Raw genomic sequence first — 9,842 nt, forward strand, 5'->3', positions numbered from 1 at the left:
CCGGCCCCGCGGGTTCGAAGCCCGCCCCGGCCGGCGGGCGGCGGGCTAGGGGCGGCGGCCGGGAGGGGCGGCCCGGGGAGCGTGAGGTGGCGCGGAGTCTCGCCTTCCTGGCACGCTGCCTTCGAAATGCTCCCGCGTCTCCTCCCCCATCCCACTCCGGTGACTCGGCCTCAGCTGACTCCGGCCGGGCAGAGTCTCCAGTGGACTCGGCGAATTGCGTAGCGCACCACTCACCCGGCTGGTCTCAGAGCCCCGAAGTCCTCTGCCCAAGTTTTGAGTTCTGGCCGTAAATGAGGTAAAGAAAACTTGTCTGCGCCGGAATTCCTAATTTCTTTCCTCCCCCGGCTCCCCCCACCCTGCTGTAGCCTTTCCTTAGCTGCGTTCGGGACGTTAAGCGTTGGTCTGTGAAAGTACCCAAATGGAAACTTGTTTTGTCAGTTCACTAAAAAGGACCTCTTCGCTTCGCTGTGCGTTTTTATCTGACTTGGTGAGGTACGTTGAAAAGTAAAGGTCTTTTGGCCGCCTTTTGTTCCTTGGCTTAGTATTTGCAGGTGTTATGTGGGAGCTCTGTGAAGCAGGATCTTTTTGATTCCTTTCCTGTTTTATTTTCTTTTGCTTGCTCATTGGCAAAGGTCCAATGAAGTGGTGGAATTAGAAGCCTTACTGCATTTGCAGCAAAATTCCTGTTCAATGCTAAAAATGTTCTTAAAAGTCAGTATTAACTTTTTTTTTTTTAACGATACAAGATGATTTGTCAAGGGAAAAAAAATTAACGGGGGACAAAATGGAGCGCAAACAGTTCCAGAGTAATTTTCTGATTGCTTCATTCTTCTAGCCTTGTTATTTTTTAAGGTTCTGATGGACATATTCACTCTCTTCCACCTTGGGAAACTGAGGTGGAAGGAGTAATTTAACTAGAAGAATGTAGGGTCCTGTCCAAACAGGGCCTGGCCCTGAAAAAGAACTGCCTCTAGAGTTTCTTCTTAGAGATGTCAGATTTTAATGTTTGAAGATAATATTGAATTGGGTGGAAGAATCTCTAACATCTCTAACAAGTAGTTGTTCAAACACGTTTATGAAGGGCTTGCTTGCTATGTCCCAGGGAGTGTAAAGTCCTTTCACATATATATGTTACATCACTTAATAAGAATTGCCTGGTGAAACTTGTAAAATTGCTTATTGGTGTTCTAAATTCAGTAATTGCAGTCATCTAGGAAATATGCCAGATTTGAACAGGACATGTTTTATTATTTAGGTATTACTGTTCAGAAAAAAAAAAAAATCTGGGAAACAGAATTGTTTATAAGAACCTTTATATATGACCATATTTTGCAGTTCAGTTACTTGCAAAGGAGGATTAAATGTAGTGTTTGGTTACTTTTTGTGATTAAGAAGGAATCTAAAGAAGATTGATTTGAAGATGGGTTAATTTTGTAATACAAACAGCACATGTTCTAATGACAAGTGTTAGTGCTAAATGTGTTGCAGTGTTTTTGCATAAGTTCATTTAAGCATCGTGAGAATTCATAACTGACAAAATAGTGAGGTTTGCTGACTCAGGGTACATTACTGAAGGGGATGGGGTCTGGTAGGAGGAAGCTTAGAAGTGCTGCAAGTTTTGAGTTGGGTGATGACTCATACTGCCCACGGACTGCTACGTGGCCCTTTTTTTTTTATACACTGTATTTTTTTAAATGATAGGGCTAAAATGTTTCTGTCCACATTATAATTCTCTCTCAAGAGGAGCCACAGTTTCTCTAAGAGTAATGGCTTCTTAAATTGCATTTTAAAAGGAGATCAGATATCCTACAGGTGGAATTTTATAACATTTGTTGAGAGGAAAAGGTAAAAATAGTTGCTGGTCAGTTGCTACAATTAAATGTTTCATACTAGTAGTTCTTCCCTTATTATTAAGAAAGATTTGTTACAGATTATTTATAAAAGAATTTTATGGTGTGAGTAGAAATTAGCCTTATGTTCTCATTGGTAATGTAAAAGTTATCTTTATAATATCTAGAAATTAAGTGTTGTAAACGTGCAGAAGTATTAATCGGATATAACTCTGAACATAAGCATTTCACTCTGACAGAATTATATAATAGTGCTTTCTTCCGATCTATATGAATTTATATATGAATTTACGATATATGTGAATTTTCTCTTTTACTAAAGACAGCTTGAAGTAGGTATTGTTATAGGCACTTTTCCATCAGTCTTTTTTTTTAAGATTTAAAAAGTTTTCTATTTGTAAGTAATCTCTACACCCATCGTGGGGCTCGAACCCACAACCCTGAGATCGAGTCACATGTTCCACCGACTGAACCAGCCAAGCGCCCCTCATCAGTCTTTTTTAAAAGATAAGCAGAATGTATGGTTCCAAATTTAGGACCCACACTGAAATTTGGTAATAAGGTACTTTGATTTTTAAAAGCCATTTAGTAGGTTGGCTTAAAATAAGATTGGGAGGTGGGCGCCTGGGAGCCTCAGTTGGTTAAGCAACTGCCTTTGGCTCAGGTCATGATCCTGGAGTCCCGGGATCAAGTCCCACATCAGGCCTCTTGCTAGGCGGGGAGTCTGCTTCTCCCTCTGCCCTTCCCGCCTCTCATACTCTCTCTCTCAAATAAATAAATAAATCTTAAAAAAAAATAAGATTGGGAGGAAAAAAGAGATTGAGAATAGCAGTTTGTTTTTAAAGTGAGAAGAAAAAACTCCCCATCCCTTAGGTTTTCTTTATATACTATTTATCTTAAAGTGATTTATTTGAAGAGTTTTTTAGGTAGTAAAGTGTATTGTTAATGTGAATTAAATCTTTGGAAAGATTTTGGAAGAGCCTGACATTTATATAGGACTTTAATGAAGTTTAATTTAAACTTTAAAATATATTTCCTACTATAAAAGAAACATAAAAATACAAATATAAAAAAGTGTTGTAGATTTTCAAAACATCCTATCACCTAGAAGTTGAACGTGTATTTACTTCCAGGTTTTTTTTTTTTTCTTTAAGATTTTATTTATTTGAGAGCGTCAAGGTGGGGGGGTTGGGGAGGGAGCACAGAGGGAGTACTGCCTTATGAAATGGTGAGCCACACCACTGCTGTCCACTTCATTGTTTGCATTGCCCATTTGAACTGTGTATGATCTAGGGCCCCTATTAGAAAGATTGCCCAAAGGTAAGTTCTTTGTGGCTTTCTTGGCTGCCCGGTGTCCGCTCCTTCAGCCTGTTTTGTGACTGTTAATTACTCTGTAGCCTGTTAGTGGTATGGGGATTTTGGTCAGTTTTATTGCTCAGAGCCCTGACTGAAACTTAACAAAAACAAAACAACAATAATGTTATTGTAGTTAATGGCTTTTTCTGGGGAGTCACTTTTCATGTGGAGCTGATACTTTTTTTTTTTTTTTAAGATTTTTATTTATTTGACAGAGAGAGAGAGACAGCGAGAGAGGGAACACAAGCAGGGGGAGTGGGAGAGGGAGAAGCAGGCTTCCCGCCCAGCAGGGAGCCCGATGTAGGGCTCGATCCCAGGATCCTGGGATCATGACCTGAGCTGAAGGCAGACACTTAACGACTGAGCCACCCAGGCGCCCCGCTGATACTTTTAAGATAACAGTAGTGTGGTACAGGCTGAGTCCAACATCGTTTTTTTCTTCCATGAGCTGTGTATTTAAAAAATATAATGCACCCCTCTGGTGGTTCTTAATGGTTTGTCTTTCATACATGTCTTTTAAATCCATTTCTGAAAACTTGTACAGAGATTGAATATTTATATGGCAAATCACATTTTTCCTTTGATTTTCATTTAAATTTAGTATGTCTTCATGGAAAAAAAGGGTAGCACAAATATTGTTTGTTAGAATCCTAGCATTTACTTCAGGGAAGAAACTTCCTCTGCAGAAAGTGAAATCTCTGCATTTAATTCTGTACAAACTATAAAATGTTAGTGTTTACAAAAGGGTCATGCCCATTATCTTGCCCCAGTTGCTTGACAGCTGAGGAAACTGAGGCCCAGAGAGAACTAAGATCTTAGTACTCAAAGTGTGATTGCTGGACCAGCAGTATTAACATCACCTAAGATTTTGGTAGTGCAGAATTCTTGACCCCATCCCAAGACCTACTGAATTAGAATCTGCATTTTCACAGGATTCTCAGGTGATTCAGATGCACATTCATTTTTAGAAACACTGTTAAATGATGCCTACATTGTTGCTCAGCTGGTTAGTGACTGATTTGGAAAACTCAGGTCTTCTGAGTTACTCCTTTTATTGGCTCTCCTGAAAAAAGTCAAAAGGAAAATTGAAGGTCTAATTAATCACTGTTCAATAGAACTTTCTGTGATGATGGAAGTGCTCTATTCTTTGTTCATTGAAGTAGCCAACTAGCCACATGTGACTATTGAGCACTTAACCGTGGCTAGTGCACCTGAGGAACTGAAATTTTAACTTGATTTTGATTATTTTTAAATAGCTGCAAGTAGCTAGTGGCTACCATATTGACAGCTCAGATCTAGTTGATTTATATCGACACTAAATTTAAAATAAGCTGTAATTTAATAACTGATTAGGCTCAGTTTAATAATTTCCTCCTTCAATTACAAATTGGAGAGATGGTCGGTTTCTAACTGCCTACTTTTTCAATATGCCCAGATCGGATTTTTTTTTTCCCCAGATATGATTTTAGTAGTTACTATAAAGCACTGCCAGTTTTCTGATTGATACTCTTGTATTCAGTAAAGTAGATAATCTAAGTTGCAAGAATGTGTGTTTTCCTGTTTGTCTTAATAAAGGTATTTTCACTTGGATTTTAAAAAAATTAAAAATAGTTGTTAAATAAATGCTCCTTAATTATCTTGTAGATAGCATGGAGGGGACAGTTTTTACTTCTGGCCTACGACTTCCGGGCTCATTGGTACTTGTTAGCTGCCAGATTGATCTGCTATTTTTTAAAAAATATTTTTACTTTTTTTTTTTTAAAGATTTTATTTATTTATTTGACAGAGAGATAGAGAGAGAGAACAAGTAGGCAGAGAGACAGGCAGAGGGAGAGGGAGAAGCAGGCTCCCCGCCGAGCAGGGAGCCCGATGCGGGGCTCGATCCCAAGACCCTGGGATCATGACCTGAGCTAAAGGCAGCTGCTTAACCAGCTGAGCCATCCAGGCACCCCTTTACTTTTTTTTTTTAAGATTTTATTTATTTATTTGAGAGAGAGAATAAGAGAGAGAGAGAGCATGAGAGGGGGGAAGGTCAGAGGGAGAAGCCGACTCCGTTGAGCAGGGAGCCTGGTCTGGGACTCAATCCTGGGACTCCAGGATCATGACCTGAGCCAAAGGCAGTTGCTTAACCAACTGAGCCACCCAGGCGCCCAATCTGCTATTTTTTATATTATTTCCAGGCCTAGAAACATTGATTCTTAGCCTCCCACCTTAGGTAGTGATAAGAATCTAATCCTAAAGTAAATCAGACTGGCCTGTGTCCAAATCTTGACATTTACTATGTATGTGATTTCAGTGAAGTTGCTTTACTTCTCAGAGCATCAGTACTCTTGTTTTTTTTTTTTTTAAGATTATTTATTTATTTATTTATTTGAGAGAGAGAGAATGAGAGAGAGTACATGAGAGTGGGGAGGGTCAGAGGGAGAAGCAGACTCCCTGCTGAGCAGGGATCTCGATGCGGGACTCGATCCCGGGACTCCAGGATCATGACCTGAGCCGAAGGCAGTCGCTTAACCAACTGAGCCACCCAGGCACCCAGTACTCTTGTTTTAAAATAAGACTTACAAGGTACTAGTTCTGAGTAGCAGAAATAATTTGTCACTTAGAAAATGCCTGGCACTGAATGCAGATTCACTAGATAAAAATTACCTTCTCAAGCCCTCCTGCTTAGCTTTTATAGCCTTCTGTAATTTAGTCTTATGCTTGAGATTTCAACCAGGCTTAAGACATACTCTGATTTTAAATTTTATTGGTTCCCACCTGTTGCTGTAACTTCATGCTTTGCTTCACTCATGTTTATCCCTTATAGATTCTTCTGCTTGTGTTTTGGATTCCTTCTCTTCACTTCTTAAGGACTCATCTCTTCATTTTTCCCTTTCTATTCGGTCATCTTTATTAGTATACAAATATGCTCTCAACTATACTGTCCAGTCTGGCCACGTGTGGCTATTTATTTTTTAAAAAGATTTTATTTATTTGAGAGTGAGTGAGCGAGAGCACGAGAGGGGGGACGGTCAGAGGGAGAAGCAGACTCCCCCACTGAGCAGGGAGTCTCACGCAGGGCTCGGATCCTGGGGCTCCAGGATCATGACCTGAGCCTAAGGCAGACAGACGCTTAACCAACTGAGCCACCCAGGTGCCCCACATGTGGCTATTTAAATTAAAATTTATTTAGAAAAAAATTAGTTTCTCAGCCCTGCTCACCACATTTCATTTGTTCTGTAATTGGCTACCATATTGAACAGTATGGATATAGAAATCTGTTACAAACCCCTCGGATTCCATTCTCTCCTCTAGCTATTGTCTAGTTTCTCATTTCTCTGATCATCTTTCAGGCAAATTTTCAGGAGTTGTCTTTGTGCGTTCTCTCCACTTTGCTCCTCAACCTGTTCCAGACTGACTTCTGTTAAACCATCTTACCACTTGAAATTGCTCTAATCAAGATACCAGTGATTTTGATTTACCAAATCCATCTTACAGGATCTTGTAACCCCTTTCAATATAGTTGACTGTTGTTTTCTGCATATTCACCTGCTTTTCTTAGCTTATGAGACATACTCTTCTTGTTTTTCTCCTACCTCACACCTTGTCATAAGTTTTTACAGGCTTCTGTCATCTACCTGCCTCCATGTATTGGCATATCCCAGAGTTTAGTTCCTGCTCTCCCCCCCTTCTAAATTCTTTCCCCAAGTGGTTTCAATTTATTAAGTGCTATCTACACGTGGGTAATTCTCAGATTTACGCTTTAGACTTCTTGCCTGAGCTCCAGACACATTATCTAGTTGTGTGCTTGATGTTACCAGTTATCTAAATAGATACTCTATATGAATAGGCGTAACGTATCCAAAATAGAACTCTTTCCCATATTATTCTCCCAGTTTTTCCCATCTCAGTAATTGGCATGTAGGAGTTATCCTTAAATCCTCTTTCCCTTATCCCCCATATCTAGTCCATCACCAACTTCTCTTGGTCTCCAGAATATTATTTTAATCTGTCTCCTGTTTTACATTTTTATTTCTACCAGCCTAGTGCTAGCCACCATCATCTCACTTGGCCTACTGAAATAGCTAACTGGTTCTACTTTCACTCTATTATCTTCAGTCTGTTGTCCTCCCAGTAGCCAGAATTCATCTTTTTTTAAAATGTGAATGCAAACATGCAATTGTCTGTTTAAATCCTTCAGTAGCTTTCCTTTGCACTTAGTTATAAAATGCAGAATCTTGCCTCAGGTGTTTCTTTCTACCTGTCCCATCTTAACGCCTTATCATTCCCCTCTCTCTTTGCTCAGGATGCTGTGGCTACACTGGCATCTTTTCCTCCAAAATACCATGTTCTGTCCTGCTTTAGGTTTATTTGCTGTTTCCTCTTTTTGGAATGCTCTTCTGTCTTTCAGCAGTGCTCGTACCTTTTCATTTAGATTTCAGCTCCTTAGATGGCCATTTCCCAGCCACTCAATTATAGCATTTAGACAAATCTGAAGTTATGTTATTAGTTTATTAATCTTTCCTCACTAGATTGTAAACTGGAGTGTAAACTCTTTGAAAGCAGAAGAAACTTAGCTGTACTGTTATCACTGTACCATCAAATAGTGCCTGGCACATGCCAAATGCTCAGTAAATTTTTGGGGACTATAGAAAATGTTTGATTCCTTTAAACTTCTAAAGGGAAAAAAGTATGTTAAAGATTGTATTGTAGTCAATGTGACATGTGATTCTGGACTGGGTCCTCTAGCTCTTAAGTACATTATGGGATCTGAGTATTAGATGGTAGCTTTTTTTTTTTAAGGTTTTATTTATTTGACAGAGAGAGAGAGACAGCTAGAGAGGGAACACAAGCAGGGGGAGTGGGAGAGGGAGAAGCAAGCTTCCCAGCAAGCAGGGAGCCTGATGTGGGGCTCGATCCCAGAACCCTGGGATCATGACCTGAGCCGAGGGCAGATGCTTAATGACTGAGCCATCCAGGCATCCTTAGATGGTAGCATTATACCATTGTCAATTTCCTGATTTTGATGATTACATTTTGGTTATGCAGAAGAATGTCCTGTCTGTAGGAAATAGACTCTCAAAAGAGGTGGGGGAGTGTGTACTAGTCAATAAAATAATTTCATTATTATTTGAGAGAAGGTCTTGGGCTTTGGTACAACCTGAGATTCAAATCTTGGCTCTCTCATTGATGTGTGATGTTGAATGCATTATTTTAATTCTCTGAAATAAAGATCATAGAAACCATTTTACAGTGTAGTTAGGATATAGTATAAGAGTATATGTCCAGTACAATGCTTCCCACATAATACATTCTTAATCAAGCTTGCTGTTTTTGTTTTTTACATTCTTTGAAATTTCAGATATTAAAAATTCTGTTCTCGTGTTCAGTGCCTTTATTATATAAACAAATCTTGTTTTTTCATTAATTGCTTTTATAATAGTTGATAATGTGGGATGAATGTATGTACCAAACACATTTATATCCTCCAATTTGAACTTTGAGGCCATATTCCACAGTATAATTTTTTACTGTTTTTGAAAGTGTATACTTTTAAAGTATAAAGTACAGCCCCTCAGAGTTATTTCAGTTAAAATATGTATGTTTATCTTGATTAGCATGTTAATTTCCATTTCCTTTGGAAATATATGAATCTGTGATGGTACTTTAATGTTAACATATTGGTTTATATTATGATTGATGTAAAAGTACACAAAAACTACTTGCAGTTGGTGATTTATTTAGTTTTCTTTTTATCCTTCCTTTTACTCTCCATTGATGGGCATGTTATTAAGTAAATGTAATGACCAAAAAGGAAGAAGGTGTTTAAAGATGACCCATGAGCCTTTCACTAGTTATCATAGTCTTTTTAAAATAATCTAAACTGGGGCACCTGAGTGGCCCAGTCGGTTAAGCCACTGCCTTCAGCTCAGGTCATGATCCCAGGGTTCTGCAATCGAGCCCCACGTCAGGCTCCCTGCTCAGCAAGGGAGCCTGCTTCTCCCCCTCCCGGTGCTCATGCTCTCTCTCTCACTCACTCTCTTTCAAATAAATAACTCTTTCTCTTTCAAATAAATAAATAAAATCTTAAAAAAAAATAGTCTAACCTACTTCACCAATACTGTAAACCTTACAATCGCATGATTCAGTTCACCCCCTTCCAACACTTTGTGCTCTTATCTTTTATTTCTACATGTGCTGTTAACCTCACAGTACATTATTATTTTGCTTTAAATAATCACTAGTCTCTTTAAAACATTTTTTTAAAAGATTTTATTTATTTGACAGAGAGAGAGAGACAGTGAAAGAGGGAACACAAGCAGGAGGAGTGGGAGAGGGAGAAGCAGGCTTCCCACCAAGCAGGGAACCCGATGATGCGGGGCTCGATCCCAGGACCCTGCGATCCTGGGATCATGACCTGAGCCAAAGGCAGACGCTTAACGACTGAGCCACCCAGGCGCCCCTAAATAATCACTAGTCTCTTAAGGACATTTAAACATGTAGACAAGGGGTCTACATGTTTAAATCTTCTCCCTCCCCTCTAGAACCCTCAGTTTGTTTTTCAGAGTCCATAGTCTCTCATGGTTCATCTCCCCCTCCGATTTCCCCCCCTTCATTCTTCCCCTCCTGCTGTCTTTTTTTTTTTTTTTTTTT

At 39.4% G+C, this 9,842-nt stretch overlaps 1 protein-coding gene across 3 annotated transcripts in view; it reads left to right on the forward strand.

Annotated features, from left to right (window-relative positions):
• MAPK6 (mitogen-activated protein kinase 6) overlaps positions 1-9,842 on the forward strand; it is a 40,799-nt gene that overhangs the window by 727 nt on the left and 30,230 nt on the right. The window contains exon 1 of one of the 3 annotated variants that reach the window (XM_021693820.1): positions 198-295. The exons of 1 other annotated variant lie outside the window; for it this stretch is intronic. The gene's annotated coding sequence lies outside the window, so the exon portion shown is untranslated. Of the gene's footprint in view, positions 1-197; positions 296-385; positions 493-9,842 lie in introns of those variants that run through there. One more of the 3 variants, XM_044917914.1, reaches the window with a different exon arrangement.

Source organism: Neomonachus schauinslandi, chromosome 9, assembly GCF_002201575.2.
Source record: "Neomonachus schauinslandi chromosome 9, ASM220157v2, whole genome shotgun sequence".
Taxonomy (NCBI): domain Eukaryota; kingdom Metazoa; phylum Chordata; class Mammalia; order Carnivora; family Phocidae; genus Neomonachus; species Neomonachus schauinslandi.